The sequence below is a fragment of the Micrasema longulum genome, unplaced genomic scaffold (assembly GCF_059751315.1).
Source record: "Micrasema longulum isolate JH-2025_06_02 unplaced genomic scaffold, ASM5975131v1 h1tg001335l, whole genome shotgun sequence".
NCBI classification, from domain to species: Eukaryota; Metazoa; Arthropoda; class Insecta; order Trichoptera; family Brachycentridae; genus Micrasema; species Micrasema longulum.
Window position 1 is genome coordinate 462,002 of NW_028278521.1, and position 16,693 is coordinate 478,694.

Sequence of the window (16,693 nt, forward strand, 5' to 3'; positions counted from 1 at the left end):
TAATTTTGTTTCATATAATTTTTTTTTTGATAAATATTATTAATAACATGTTTTTTTTCTATACAATCTACTTTTATATTTTTTGATTTTATAGCTGTAACTTTCCAAAAAAAATCAAACTCTTAATTTGACATAATAACTTTATTGTGTCCTAAAGGAGTTTTAGTGGGTTTTTTTTAATCTGACTGACAACAAAACCTAAAATATACATTTCGCAGATAACAGGCAGATCTCATATTAAATAATACCTTAATCAAACTTTGAATGTATGAGGTGACATTTATTAAACATATTGAAAACTAGATTTCTAGAGCTATCGATATCAGCATATAAACCGTAAAAATATTTTAGTGCTGTGGGTGTTTTCTGCAAATTGAAATATGCCGTTTTTGTGATCTACACTATTTTCAAAAGGTGATTATCACCGTTTTTTGTATGAAAGAGGCCTGGCTGTTTTTAGCGGAACATATAATTAACATTACTGCGCCCGATAACTACATTCAATATTAAATTCGTATCTTTTTCTTTTTTCCACATTGACGCATAATTGAAGCATGTGGTCATCACCAGCCACCTCCAAGACCCTATCGCTAGCCAACGCTTTCGCCTTTTTTCGCGTCCCTTAATTTTCCTGAAAAAAGTCGAATTATAAATTGATAAATTAATTTTCTTTCACACTGGACTTGCCAAAAAAAATACAGATTTTCGCACACGACCCACTAACATGAAGAAGTAATAAAACATCACAAAATAATATATAATCTAATATTCACAAAAAATAAATATTGGGTACATAAAAAAGTAATAAAAAAATAAAATATTTTATTTACAAAACATTCATTTCAAAGTTTATCGTTATGTTAAATCACTGTTTTGACTATATCCGATTGTTTGCCGACTGGCTTGATTTCCTCCCGAGGGAGTTATTTAGATCTAAATTTGTTACAATATAGAGGAAAAATATTTTTGAGAAATTGGCTGGTTAAAGTGGCCAATTTGCCTACTAGGCAACTCCTGAAAACAATTTTCTATTTTTTTTTAATATTTTTTTTTTAATTTGCAAATAACTCCCTAGGGAGGAAAGCCAGCCAGTCCGTAAGCGTTTGGATAAACCTACTTAAAATTAAGTTGAATTAACTAACTGGTAAATAAAAAAGTATAAAAAAGGGCAAGTTGTTTTCAGGCGTTGCCTAGTAGGTGAATTGGTTCAGCCGGATGAATCTGAACCACATGATAAAGGTTTCAGCTATTTTTCTTCACAAAAGTCAACAGATGGAAGAGTTGAGGAAATGTGGATGTTCAAACATGGGCAGAATGCTGAATGTTACACAGTTTTGTAGTAAATAACTGAAGTATTATAAAGTTAAACAGCGATTTTTTTACTCTTTGTGGAACGAGGCATGTAGTTCTTAACATAATACGATAAAATTTCTTGGTTGAGTTATGTTATTTTGTTTTATTTGACCAACGAGCGCTTTTTCTTAAGTAAACTAGGACTATTTTACACGTTTTTGAAAAATAAGAAAATAAGGTAAATATTTGTTTTTTAATCAGAAAACAAAATAACATCCAATTAGCAAAACAGTTTAGTTTATTGCTGGGAATGATTGTTATTAGACTCTAATTGAGACTAAAATGTTGTAAACAATTTACCAGCCCTAAAAATGCATACTTAGGCAAAAGCGCTTGTTGGTCAAATAAAACAAAGTATGATTTTTTATATTTAAAAAAATCCGTTTTTAATTACTATCAAATAAAAAAGTACCTTCTAAATTTATTCAAAATATTTTCTTTTCTCCTTTTATGTATATAGTTTAAAAAAAATAGAAATATACAATAGTATAAAAAATTACAAAAACTTAACCGTGGGATTGTATTGATATATTTATCGAAATCAATAACATGGAATTTAACCAAAAAAAATCAACAAAAACATCAATATTTTTTTCGTAATGCGATCCGATAGGACGCTTTTTGTGTTAATACCCTCCACTTTTGATAGTTAAAATTCACGTTTACTAATCAGTTTATGTAATCCTTTTCAATCCTTGGAAATGGGAGTTGCGTTGGTGAAATATAAACCCACCTATGCTATTATTTCATAACTTATATAAATGACCACCATCCGTCTTGAGCGGAATAATTCTAGCATTAAATACATTACCATAAACCCTTGGCATTTATGTAAATGTATGTAATAATTGGCGCCATTAGAATAGCTGTTAGACCAGGAAACAAAATTTCCTTTTTTGTTTAGACTTATTTATAGTAAATATAATATGCAATGCGTCAGCATAATATTAATAAAACATAACCTAGAAAATTTATTCAGTTTCTTATCAAATCCTCTCCGTTTTGTTTTATATTTTTTTTAATCAACACATTTATTTGATGTGTAATTCTTTATTAGTGTTTTAAACATGGCTAAGTCGGACATTTTTTTGTGAATATATGTATACATTGCAAGATACGGCTGCGAGACAGACATTGCATAGATTTGTAAATATTATTAATTGGTTGTCCAGTTGTTGATTACAATTGATGGTAGTGTAATAAATGTTATATTTGTATTCTTGAATAATATGTATGCTTCCACATTCCACTATCTTATTTTATATCCCAACGCAACATAGGGCTTTTGGCCTCATGGATTTAGGGATACGTTATTATTTTTTTCTGGTACGTATCCTTGTATAAATAAATATATCTACTATGTTTTGAGTTAATCCAAATTTTTGTAGACGATGACCCTAGGGAACTGTTAATATTAACAACATTACAACAGACATGAAGAAAATTTTACAGAAGAGAATATAGAAGTCTAAGAACTATAGGGCATATGACCTGTCATTGGCTGGTTTGCGTGGCCACTTTACACAATGTAACATCACCATTATTCCTATATTTGATTATCTACATTCCTTTAGCTCTATAATATGTTAACAATTGGGAAATTAAAGAGCTCAAACCTTTACTGTTGTGGGTGAGATTCATTTGATTGAATTATTTCGCCTGAAAATATTTTACAATTGATATACTTCTTCTTGGACCAGGTGGATTCATGAGGCAGCATAATGAATGTTACACAGTGTTTAAAATAGCTACTTAAACCAGCCAATGACAGGTTATAAGACCTGCGGATGCCTAGACTTATTTAATCCCTTCTGTGAAATGTTTTGCATGCATGTTGTACTATGTTAAATAAATATAAATAGAAAAGGTGGGGTGGAGAATTATGGGAGACAGTATTATTATGTATTAAAGTTTTTTCTGGGTGTAATTTTGTGTATTTCTAAATGACTCATTATTTTAGTTTTATATGTAACAGAAGATAAAAGTTCAATTTTGTACTAAACTCGTTTGTGTTGTAATAATGTGGATTTAATTTATTGTAATATATACACTGCTTACATTCCTTTGACATTATACTAAAATTAAAAATATATCGAAAATCTTAGATTGCGAAACAACAGAAATATTTAAAAAAAAAATTAAATAACATTTTCAAACATTGAAAAAAGGCTAAGAATTATTTCGCAGGTAAATCAATTAAGTCAGACTCAATTTACGAGTATATAGTTTACTCAGAACCAAATATATCCGCCTTATCATCATGCTTATAACTATATTTGTGGAGTCTGGAGATAAGCGAATATCTGTAGTAGACTACCTGTTAAGACTCAAGTTTTAAATAAAAATGATATTTTTTGCGTTCAACCATTCCTCAAGAATTAAGGATTTAACGATGACTCTAACTAACATGTAGATTTATTATTCTGGGTAAAAACTTTTTTTTGAAATATGCTAAATGAATGTATTTTGTATTACATTTGCATATTTTTTTGATAATTTTGAATTTGGTTGTGTTCCAAAATCAATCGACATTAGTATAATTTTGTTTTTAAAGTGTCATTTTTGATAATCAATTGAATTTTTTTCTAGTATCCGGTGTTCTCCAAACATCTCCGATAGCAGTGGGTTTACACTTGACCCGGATTACAACAAAAATTTACCACCAGGTGAGTTTTATCAAATTTGATTTTATAAAATATACTGTGTAACAGTGGTGAGCTGTGATTTTTTTAGATGTAATCTACAAAAAATTATCATTTATTTGTACCTACATATAAGTGTATAATATATTTTCTTAAGTTACATAATTATAAATGCCTATTTTTTGTGTGGTTCTGTGAAAATCAACTCAAACAACAATTATTATTAACTTCGCAATATGCGTAGCTTTATTCTACACTAATTTAATACTACACTTTTTCAAATGCTTATTAAAAAATACCACAATAACATTCAGCAGAAATTTCCATTGTGATCAAAATGTTAACACTGAGCACTGGCCGATTTCTTTTTAATAGAATAAAACCAAAAACGGCAACTTCAAACGCCACATGTCCTATGTGACACATAATAATATATCAACGGTTCCATATCAAAGAAAAATAGTCCTTTCGAAATAATGTTCCTTAATACACTATATCTGTTTGTTTGCTAAAAATATGTATGTAGAACTGTTGATTTCCCAAATAAAATAAAATAAAATAAATAAAAATACTAGTTTCCAAATGGAGAATCTTCAAATAATATTTGTAATCTGCAAGCTTGTTTTAGTACAAAAAAACCGCGACTGTGTTAAAGATGTAAAATATAGTGCACTTTTTTTTACAGGGGAATAAACTGAGGTAACAGCTAGTGTTATCGTTCAATGAGAACGGCTGGGCGCAGGGCGCACTTTTTATATATATATTTTTTTAATAGGAATATATAATTGGTGGTAGTGATATTTAACAAATAACAATTATTCTATTTCTTTTCTCATAAACGTAGTTATTATGAAACATTATTATTTGAATTTAAATATAACGGTAAACTGTCAATAATCGCTTATTTAGATGATTCGCCCATGCTATATAATAATAATATTTTTTATTCCAGCTCGATTGGGCAACCCAACCAGACATAATCATATACTTTAAATAATTAGCTTCATATTTAGTTAATGTACCTATACTGGGTACTTATAATATGAATAGTTGGGTATTACGGCTGAAAAAAAGTAATAATATATATATATATATTTATCTATTATTATTTTACTCCTAATTGAAATAAAACCTAACTTAAAATTTTATGTACCTTTATTATAACATTGTTTTATGGAATGTGTATCATAATTAGAGAAACGATTAAGAGACAAAATACATAATTTTATTCTAGAATTTCCATAATTAGTTCAAAAATCTTTTTTCAGACAATTTTAAGCCTACATCTTTTTTTTTAAATTGTCCCTAATCCTTGTCGGTATTTCTCAGATAATCTTTTAAAATCCTCAAATCGCGCTATCTTAACATACCCGGTAACCGTAGTGTAATGGCTATGATGCTTGATTTACACACGAAAGATTGAGGATTCCATTCACGGTGAGAGCACAAATATTAAATGTGATATTTTCAGGACTGGATGTCCACTGTAGTTTGGCTTTTTAGCCTGTTAAGTTTCAAAAAAAAGGAAATACAAATACCAGTGTTACCATTTATTTTAAGCTAATCGCTTTCAAGCTTTGCTTACATTTAATATTTCGTTCATATGAGTATTAAATATAATTACATCAATAGTAAAGAGTGTTTACTCAAATTTCCCCCTAAATTCAAAAGAAAGCATCCATTTTAATAGCAATATCGTTTTTGCGAGTCTAATGTTTTTTATCAGAACACTGTGCACACTCAGAATAACAAGAAGATGCATCGTATCAAATTTGTTTTTGCTTTTAAACTTACTGTGTTTTTAAGTATTGTGTGTCATATTTATTTTTCAGAAATAGTATTCTTTATATTTTGATCAGATTTGTCCAAATTTATTAAAAAACTGCTCACAATACGGTTTTTTTTAAATAATATATAGCCTTTTATAAATATATGTTACTTTATATTTTAGGCGGCCTCCATAGTATAGTGGTCAAGATGCTTGACTCACACATGGAAGGTTCCGGGTTCGGTGAGAACACAAAAAATAAATGTGATTTTTCTCAAGCCTGGATGTTCTGTGATGTAATTCACCACTGTAATTGGGCTTCCTGGCTTGTTGTGATGCAAATTTTTTTTTTTTTTTAAATCAATGACGAATGATAATATTTTTATTAAGCTATTTATTTTAGCGTTAATTTAGCATGAAAGGGCAAAACAGCTTTAAAATTCCTAACTGCTGGCCCTTACATATTGTAGAATATGTTAAAATAGCTGTAGGTAATAATACTTTATCGGTTGGCAGTTTGTGCGCCTAATGTTTTCTTTGCCCGCAAACGGCCTAGCATACAGATACACTGATTGCAAAATTAAAGGCGTCCTTCATAAACACAAGTATTATGTTTATGAAGAACGCCTTTTTGTGTGAAAAATGAGTAAAATTAAGCGTGGTATTTTCGTTCCAGAATTCTTTATATTATCATAATCCTCTTCTTCATCGTGCTGTTCAATGCTAAGTGCTGAGTTCTTAAGGAATATCAGGCACTAAGTCTATGATACGCCTCCATTCCTCCTGGTTCTAGGTCAAGTTAAAGGCATTGATCAATGAGGACCCAGTTAGTTCTTTTGTTCGGTCAGTCCGTCCTGCTTACTTAACCCATGTGATAATTTCAAAACACTGTTGTGAAAATAGAAAAATTTTTTTTTCGTCATTACGCGTAATGAATAAGAAGGCCGTTTCAATTCACTGAAGACATTGGAAAAGAATGCAATGAGGAAGTTCGGTGCTATGAGAAATTGGACAAAAAAAATGTTTTCTTATGCACAGTTAAAATTAGAGCATTTAATTGTAGGCGAAATTTTTTTGAAAAGGTATGAAAAAAAAAATTGTTTTTATAAAAATGAACTACTTTGAACGACGTCACTAGTTTTCTGAAATCAACCAATGACACGGTGTTGATATATATTCTGTTACCGGAAAGCCAACCCACCAATCTGAACAACTCACTTTAGAGAACTTGTGACCTCACAAGTGAAGTGATATTTAAAATCACAAAACTTTTTAAAATCGTAGCGCTGATTATACGAAATACAAAAATATGTATTTCAATATTATTTGTCGTAGTCTAATAGTTTTTCAACAAGTTATTTTTTTTTTTAAAACACTAAATTTCCTCATTGAAGGATTTTTTAAATTCATTTGAAGTCATTTTAAAAATTGATATCTATTGTGCGTTATAGGAGTGTTAAGATGTTTGTTTAGTTAATTTGAAAAAATACTTCATTACCCAATAACAAAACGTAGAGGTATTTAAACATATTTTTGATTGATTAAATTTATTTTTTTTGATTCTAGCTTTCAGTTAAAATTTTATATATTTTTTCGGAATTTAAGATTTCGGTATATTTTAAAAAGCTGTTGAGAATAATAGGTAACTTCAGTGTTTTTATTATTTTTATTACTGAGCTAATGTTTTTTTAGCTTTATTTTGATATGTTATGCTTTTTCAAACATTTTAATTTACAAATCCCAGCTCTTATTCTTAAATGTGACGTCACCATTTTTTCGCAGTTGCATTACGAAAAACAGTTTTTTTTTAAGTAAGTGATTATGATTGGCGAATAAGTTTGTAAATGATTGCAACATTAGAAGTGTAAATATTTTTAATTTATTGTGTTTTTATCGATTTTTGTAAAGTTTTCCATCCATTTTAGAGAAATTTTTCCTGTAAAATTAAATCTTTGCCCAAAAAAACATATTACAGTAGCCATTTCTAAGTATGCGGAATAATCTTTTCTTTTCGAAACACGCAAGTTACATATAAATGAGCTGAGTTTAATTTAGTCCTATTTACCTTTCTTAAAATCATGATTATCTTTGAAGTAGGTACTTTTAAAATGGTGGTTTATTTGACACGGATGGGAAGTTTGTGTTGTACGGAAGCACAAAGGAAATGTTTATTCTACATTTTGCGTGTCTTGAATGCTCTTATATCGCAATAATTCATTCACACTTCTTAAAGAACAGTCCACTCCAAAACTGGGCTCGAAATAGGTGAGAGCTTTAAATGGGACACTGGTATTAAAATAACACGTCTTACAAACTCATAAAATTGATGTATTTTTTCAAAACCATTGGAAACATCACAAGAAAAAATTATATCAAAAAAATATACTATGCACTTTGCCAATCTCATTTAGAATATGGACTAATAGGAGTTCGCTGCAGCTACACATCATAAATGAATTTTTAAATTACAAAAAGGTATAATCAATGTTGTTCTCAAGGTATCAATAAAAATTTCATTTAAAGAATTTATAAAGATTTGTAATGTGCCTGAGATATACCTAATATACGCTAAGATTATCCAGCAAGACAGGTTCGGAGATGGACATCGTCATCTCCCTTCTCATGTTCATAAATATATACCAAGTGCAAGAAAAAGACAAAGGTCCGAGGATTATTTTTCTGGCAAATGAAAAACAATGATTTGATTAATCCAATTTCCAGAAAAAAAAAATCGTTTTTCACTCCAATATCCACTGTCGCTGTACTGGCACCTGAAATGTAAGACTAATCACTTTATCTTCATGTAATAGGTGACCAAGATACATATACTATACTGCAATTAGATTGTCTTTGCGCCACTGGGTGCGAGTAAGTAAAAGTCAATCAAACTTCAAAAATTAAGATGCCTGCTTAGGCAAAAACGCTTGATGGTCATAAAAAACTAATTAAAGAAGTTTGGTTGATACTCAGTACAGTATAATTATATCCCGATTACACTCAGTGCTACATAAACAAATCTCGATCGTTGAATGCGTAATCTCACATTTTAAATCCAGTCCAAGAATCATAAAATATTTCAGCGGAACATTACAACGAAAACATTACAGTTAATCGGTTTATAGTCCCGTGGCTAGTGTTGCGGACTCACGGATCAGAGACCTGAGTTTTGAACTTCACTCTACCCCAACTTGATTCCCATTTCATAATAGTGAATTATTTACAACTCGTGGAAAATGGCCCCGAAAATCGAAATTTTTAGGTTTTAAGAACGCAAATACTTCTTTAAATATTATTTTATTTTTATTATTACATTTAAAAATTAACATTCCATGTCTACCCTACCGGGATCAAACCCAAGACTTCAAGCATGATTGGCAAACGCTCTAGCGAGTACATCCTAAAGCGGACTTACTTCCACTTAATTTGGTTTTTTGTGATTTTTTTTCTGAGAGTCGAAAACATTCGATTTAACACTACATAATAAACATAAATATCTACTTTTAAAATGCGAAAGTTCGTGCTAAAGGGCTAACGACCAATTTTATTCTCGACCGGAAACCCAACCAACAGTTAAAATATGTTTTCTAAAGGTAATGGAGAGAACACTTAAGTTATATGAAAACTAGTTTTTTCGGGGATAAACATTTGGCCTTTTTGTAACATTAAATCGACTTAAGAAAGTCCGGATTAATCGTTTAAGTATATTGTAAATTGTTAATGGGCGGGATTTATTCTGTAGTAGTGTTGTCTGTGATAAGTGCTATACCAATCACTCTGGCCATTAGGGATAAGTAATTCATTTAAATCCAAATGCTGTGGTTTGTGTGTTGTTGTCTCGTGGGTAATGTCGTGGACTACGAATCAGGGAGTTTTCTCTAGCACAACTTTTTTCTCATTTTCTAAAACCCTTATTTAAAACTGAAAGAAAATGGTCATTGGATTTAAACGTTTGGATAAGGACCTAAATATTTATTTTAATAGAAAAAATCTGTCCTCAGCTCTATGCTATTAGCATAAATAAATACAGCTTTAGGACATTAAAAAATCATTAATAATTGATAAAACACATATTTTGAGAAAAATAAAAAACACGGTGTTGCAAAGAAACAAACCACCACACCGTTTCATGGATTGGCAGAGAGAATCGAACGCCATAATACTCTCTCTTTCCATACTAACCTCACTTTCTCCAAGTTCATACATCTTCTGAATGGGGTGAACGTAAGAAAAATGCTTGTTAAATTATGTTTAAACTGCAATAGTTCATTGATCCTGCATGTCACCTGAAGTGTAGTGCGGATCATCTTACTTTTATGTAACATATAATCGAAATGCGGTGCATTTGAGTTATCAATGCCGTGTCCTTTGCCTCATCCTCGGGGGACCACTGGTTAAACCTGAGGATCTTAAAGAACTCGCCTCATATCTAATAGTTCTATACTTTACGGATCAGGGCTTAAAAAGGGAGATTTATCAAAATGAGAACTCTCGCTTTCCACACAGTAACCAGGCTCTTTATAAATCTGGGTTTGGGGGGTGAGAACTTTTCAATGGGACCCGTCGCAATAGATCTTCATAGGTCGCAGTGTCATCAGGAGCTTGCATGGCATTGACCCCCTCCCCCCCATATAAGAATAGGAATAAGAACAATGCCCCACTGAGAAATGGTGATGATGCAGTCATCGAGTCAAAAACGCTCGTCTAGGATTCTGATTCTTTTTTCACATGCAGAACTTCAATAACAACATTTTTGGTTTGGATAAAAGTCAGAATTGATTTTTCCGAGAAACATAAAAAGAACAACGTGTTTCACATAATTTGCCCTTATTTTCACACGGGCAATCTATCATCTCACCACGGGGGTAAAATAGAGGTGTAAAAATAGACCCGTTGGTTTTGATTTTGACGAATATGTCGCAATGCGTTCATAACTATGCAAAAGGTATTTTAATAAATTATTCTGGATCAATTCTGTGGCATTTGGGTATAGAGGTGCAAGTCAATTTAAGATGATTGTGCAAAAGAGCTATTTAATGTTTCTATTTTCAACACAATTTTGGGTGCTATTTATGGGTAAATTTTTAATTCGTAAAATTAAGAATAAAACAGGTGGAGCGACACAAGTTATATTGTGTTCCATCTCATATTTGCTCGTTTCGTGTTGTTAAAGGTAACACTTATAGAAGTTGCACGTGTACACGTTCCTGTTTAACTAATAATACATTTGAGTTAACCAATTTTCTTATTAAAATAAATGAGTTTTTCACCCATCCTTGTGAAACTGCGTACCTACCTTCGAGATGATCGAAATCTTTACCATGCGGTAATAACTCTTCACAGAGTGTCAAGCATCTGTTTTTTCAATGTCCATATTTCAGTTTGTAACGCCATATTCTTGAAGCAGAATACAGGAAAGATGGAATACCCCTGAAAGGTCGTTTACATTTAGACAAAACAATGCTCGATCATTGGACTCGACCATTGTCAGCGTGTAAACAGCCATTTTTAGGAGAGGACATTGTTCCGACATATTGTCACGGAGATAGACGGACAGGCTATCTCCGCGGAACAATGACACCCTCCCCCGCCGCGAGCAGGCGCATCGCTTTCGTGTGAATAAGCACGGATAGGACCTTATAACAGTAGCGATTTGTTTGAAGTGTACACGTCGCTCCCGCACGTTTTCGTTTTTTAATATTTAGTTCATCTTTTAACAATTCCAATACATCTTAGTCTAAATTTTTTATATTTTTGGTGAACTAGCTCGTAATAAAAGCCGTCCTGTTTTCATTTTCGCAACGCTCACGCGTGAACTGCGGACGAATTTTCATACTGTCCTAGCGTTATGTCCTGCACGATCAAGTTATTCACGGAGTTGGAACAAGACAATATTGTTCTGTCTATTGTATTGTCCACGTGTAAGCAATACTTAACAGATGATCAGATTGTCATTAAAAGTACTTTTCATTCCCCATTGTTCTTGGACTCTGCAACCATGGTGATTCGAATCATCAAAATAATCAACCTGATTCAATAATATACATTTTCTAAGAGTTCAAATTACATTTTTTCGGCATAACATGTAAAGCTACTAACTACTAATTACAGGCGTTCAAAGTCATTGTCCCTTGAGATGATCTGAAGCGTAAAACTAATCAGCTTTTCTAATTATTAGGATACGCTGTATTTGGAATACAGTTCCTTTATTATGTACCGTTTTTTTAAAAAAATAATAGAAATATTAGCGTTCATATAGTCTACTCAAATATTTCAACTTTGGTGCCATTTTTAACGAGTTGTAAATAACTTACTATTAGAAAATGGAAATCAAGTTAGGGTAGAGTGGGGTTCGAATCTCGGACCTCTGATCCATGAGTCTGCAACACTAGCCACGGGATCACAACCCGATTCAAATTCAAATTCAGTACGAAAACGGGAATGATAATAATTATTAATTAAAAACATGTGTTTTTAAAATATTTCACTATTGTTCAGCCCTGTATAGTGTATATCGACGTTCATTGTGCATATAAATAATCAATCTTCGTAAGGTAATATTAAATACAAGTACTTTGTTTTCCCCATTTTCAATAATTTATATAATTTTCAGCATTTAAAACTTCTGCTAAAAATATGGGTATGAGTAAAACCAATTTACGACACGTTACAAGCTCGAAGAAAATGGCATTCCAATTAGAAAGTGCAGTTGTTTTATTATTTGTCAATAGGCTATCAAACTAATCAAAAAAATATACATGTAATTTTTGTGTATGATGTTACCATTGCTGTGACTTTCATTTAAGTTTTTTACTTTTGAAATTACTCTGCCCGTGACGTCACTAGTTGCCGTCGGTGAGTTGCCCAGACTAGTGAGTCGGCTTCCTGGAAACCAGAAATCTATCAACGCTGAAGTTAATCGGTTGATTTTGTGATAATTTTTTCATGCATTTTCTAGAAACTTTGCAATTAAATTAAAAGCTCGAATTTTTACCGCGTGTAAGAAAACATTTTTAAATCCAATTTCCCGTATCACTGAACTTCCTCATTCGTGAGTAGTTGCCTTTCTTTCTTTCTCTCTACGGACCTTCATTTCGAGGAGACCCGACACTTCGCAGAAAATCGTTTTTAATGCGTTGTATGTATTTTTTTTTTGTTTAATTATCTTGAAAAGTAGAGTTTTCAAGTCAAATTATATGAAACAGAAATGAAAATCATATGTCAGGTGCCATTATTAGTTTATTATTAGACATACATACTTTGTATCCTGTACCCTTTAAGTGTTATAGATACAAATTACGGTACCGTAATATATATATCTTAAATATCTTGACAATTATTTAAAGGTTATCTTTTTGTTAAAAAAATATACGAAGTATCAATCAATCCCCTTTGTCATTTATCTTATTTATTTTTTGACCAACGAGTGTTTTTTAAGGCCCGTTCATTCTTGAAGATGTATACCAATGTTTAAAAAAATAGTTAAACTAAACCATGAAGTTTGGTTGATAATTTATAACAAACTTATTACCGATGGAGTTTTATCAAAAATACATGTGTACAAAAAATGTTTTTTTATACTGAGGTATAATTCAATATTGATGATGATTCATAGAACGAAAGTTTGAAATCATGTTACGAAAAATGAGCAGTGTCGCGTCAACATTGCCGTGCAAAATGCATAATAGAGTCAAAAAGATTGTCTACACCAGTTTACTATGAATTCAAAGCTGTGTGTCACGTATTTTTACGCTGCTACACATTTACTGACTACAAGTTAAGTTCCGGAACCTAAGTTGAATGGAATACAAGAGGGCTGCTTAGTGCTGCATCTAGTATACATAACATATATATATATATATATATTTATCAATGTTATTTTGAATGATAAATATTGCTTATGCTTAAATACGCATAGTGCTTGTTATTAAATATTCGTCAAATTACATATTTTACTACAAATCCTATATCGATGCCCAATATATTGTAATTTTAACTTGAATATTTCTTTTTCGTGCAAAAAATGATCAAGTATAAATGTCCTTATTCAATTTTTGACAGATCTCCATCAATAACAAGAGCTTTCAAGGCGAAAAGTCAACGCTTACATTCTTTTTGTCTTTCTATTATTTTGTCTGTGGAAAAATCCTTTGTCAAATAAGCGATTCGTTGGCCTCGTTCAAAAATTTGAAACGCCCGCCATTTTCATTCCATGGAAACGGTTGTAAAGCTAGTTTCATGCGCTTACAAACAAATATGATTTTAGTCATTTAAAAAAGGGTCAAAGTCATTAGGGATTTTTCCATTCTTAACATAGTTTTTTTTTGCACAGAGCCGTGGTTTTGTAGTCGCGTTTTTTGCGGCTCTCCTTTCCAACATACTGCAGCTTTACGCCATCCCGACCTTGAAAATCCGCACGCGACATTTTGCCTGTTCCTCGCGACCGCACGGAACTTGGCGTGTCCCGAACGGTTATTATAACAATGGCCGAAGTACTAGGCCCTGAGACGTTCCCCTACGAACCAAGATGTCGCGCCGCCGTCCTAAACAGGGAACATATTACGGAACGTGATTCAAGTTGATTCCTTTAATTTGAAAATTTACGGGGCAAACCGAAAACAGTTATTTAAACACAAGAGTAGTATTTTTTTTCTTCCAGAGTTTTAACAGTAATTGTAATATTCTCAAGATACATTTTTTTTATATCATGTGTTTTATTTTTCAATATCATATTTTGGACGGAATAGCCCTAATGAGCATTTTTTTTATTTTGGGCTTAATTTGAACAGGTACCTGTACTACCTATCGAAGTGATGCGGCGGCCGAGGATTTTTTATACCTATATTCGACTGGGGAAGTTTGGTACTAAGTTAATTTTTAATAATTTTATTTGTCTTGTCTTTTACTAGACATTTATTTTTCTAATCACCTGCCACACTTAACTAGCCTGTATCGAGACAGTATTGACACATTTAGAGTCAGAATGTTTTTAATAGAATACATTATAAAACATGTACTCGGCTACCTACTCCGTTGGTTAATAATTTTTTTTTTACCTGTAATTTTCTTTAAATTATTATGAAAAAAAAACTTTGTTATCAATGTCACACATTTTTTTTATTTTACAAGAACACAACTATAGTTTAGGGAGAGCACTCCTCCCATCGACGGGTGATATACAACTAATATAATAAACACAGAATATTGTTCACAATGTCATAGAATCTAAACAAAAAATAAACAAATTAATCAGTGAAACTTAGAGCAGGGGGGTTTTTATCATTATTTAAGGTGTTGGCATATGAAGGAATGGTTATCTAAAGGATATGAAAACATGGACAGAACATTAAGTCGAATTTATTTCTTAAAATTTAGCACATAAGTGGAAGTTGCAATAAGTAAGTCTAAGATTTAATGTGTGGGAAGACATCGCTCGGCTAAGAGAGTGTTAACAGACGCGGGTCTAAGAGGGTGAGTGAGGTGAGGGTGGTCGCAAAGGGAACATAGTCAATAAAGGCGAGGGGTGGTTAAATGTGTGATTATTAATTAGGTTGTTCTCAGAATTTAAATTTTTGTGAATTTCTATTATTTCATATTACTGCCTAGTAATTTTATTAGTAATTTTCTTTCCCTAAACATTTGCGGCAAGCTGTCAAAATTGTTTAGCCCTATAAAAAGGTGACTTCACTGTTTTATACACACCACCGTTAGGAATTAAGTTACTTTAATGGGTTCTTCACATGTTCTGTTGCTCAATCACAGATGTTTATCGACGTGGTTTAAAAGTCCTTAACTACTTACGGTAACGTTGCTAAACGCCACGTGTCCGCGTGATGGCAAGTGGCCACCTAAACCAGCCAATGACATGTCATAAGCCCTGCAAATGCCTAGACTTCCATGTTCCCTTCTAAAAAATATTTTCCCTCTCTGTTGCAACAAATTTAGATCTAAATAAAACTCCCTGGGGAGGAAATCCAGCCAGCTTAAAAATATTTGGAGATGCTCAAAACATTTACTTTACTTAGAATTTTCGAGTATTTTTCATCTTTAATAAATAAAACATTTATAATAAAAAGTATATGCACGTCGCAAAACGTAAACATTCAGAATGATAACATTTAATATTAGGTGTTGCCATACAATAGGTTAAAATGTGGCAATATTAAAAAATATAATAATCACGATCGATAAATTTTAACCAATGTTCCATTTGAGTCGCTAAAAAGATAAAAAATTCTCACAGCATCGGTTATTATCGACCAGTGCGGGCATTGTGATTGAGCAACTGAAGACCCCATTTTTATTTGCATAAATATGAACTTTGTTAATTTTTTAAAAAAACATTTTTTTAGCAGAGAATAAATCATAAACTTTTGCGTTAACGTCCGTGTTTGTCGGTTCAAACGACCTTTTCGAATATAAATTATCATGGAATAAGTGTTAAATTTTTTCAGGGATTTTTAATACAAAAAAATTTTTAAAACATTTTGCATAATGGAATTAAAAACCATTCGATGGCGTTTTGCATTTGACAAACTAACGTTCATTCATATTGCTAATTCGACTATTTTTGAAAAGATCATTTTGCTTGTCATTAGAACCATCGAATAAAAATTCAATTTCTTAATAGGGTCCCAGATTTAATATAAGATTTCTGTTAAACCATTTTATTTGTTACTAACATGAAAAATATCTATCAAGGTGATTTAGTACACTTTTTTTTTCATGAGAAATTCGCAAATGTTGTTGAAACGTTTTTGCATATTTAAAAAATAATATAGATATTACACCTTAGTACATTTCTTCAAAAAACTACGATAATAAGATTAAAGTTCTCTCAAAGGGGAATAAATAGTATTCTTGTAGTGTTTAAATTTTAACAGTCTGATATTTATGACATAGTTGATCGAAATGAATTGTCTTACATGATATC

The 16,693-nt window shown here is 31.5% G+C and overlaps 1 long non-coding RNA gene across 1 annotated transcript in view; it reads left to right on the forward strand.

The window, feature by feature from the left end:
• LOC148275843 (uncharacterized) overlaps positions 1-16,693 on the forward strand; it is a 104,756-nt gene that overhangs the window by 30,581 nt on the left and 57,482 nt on the right. The window contains exon 2 of the long non-coding RNA XR_015823928.1: positions 3,943-4,019. This is a non-coding gene — a long non-coding RNA (uncharacterized LOC148275843). The remainder of the gene's footprint in view (positions 1-3,942; positions 4,020-16,693) is intronic.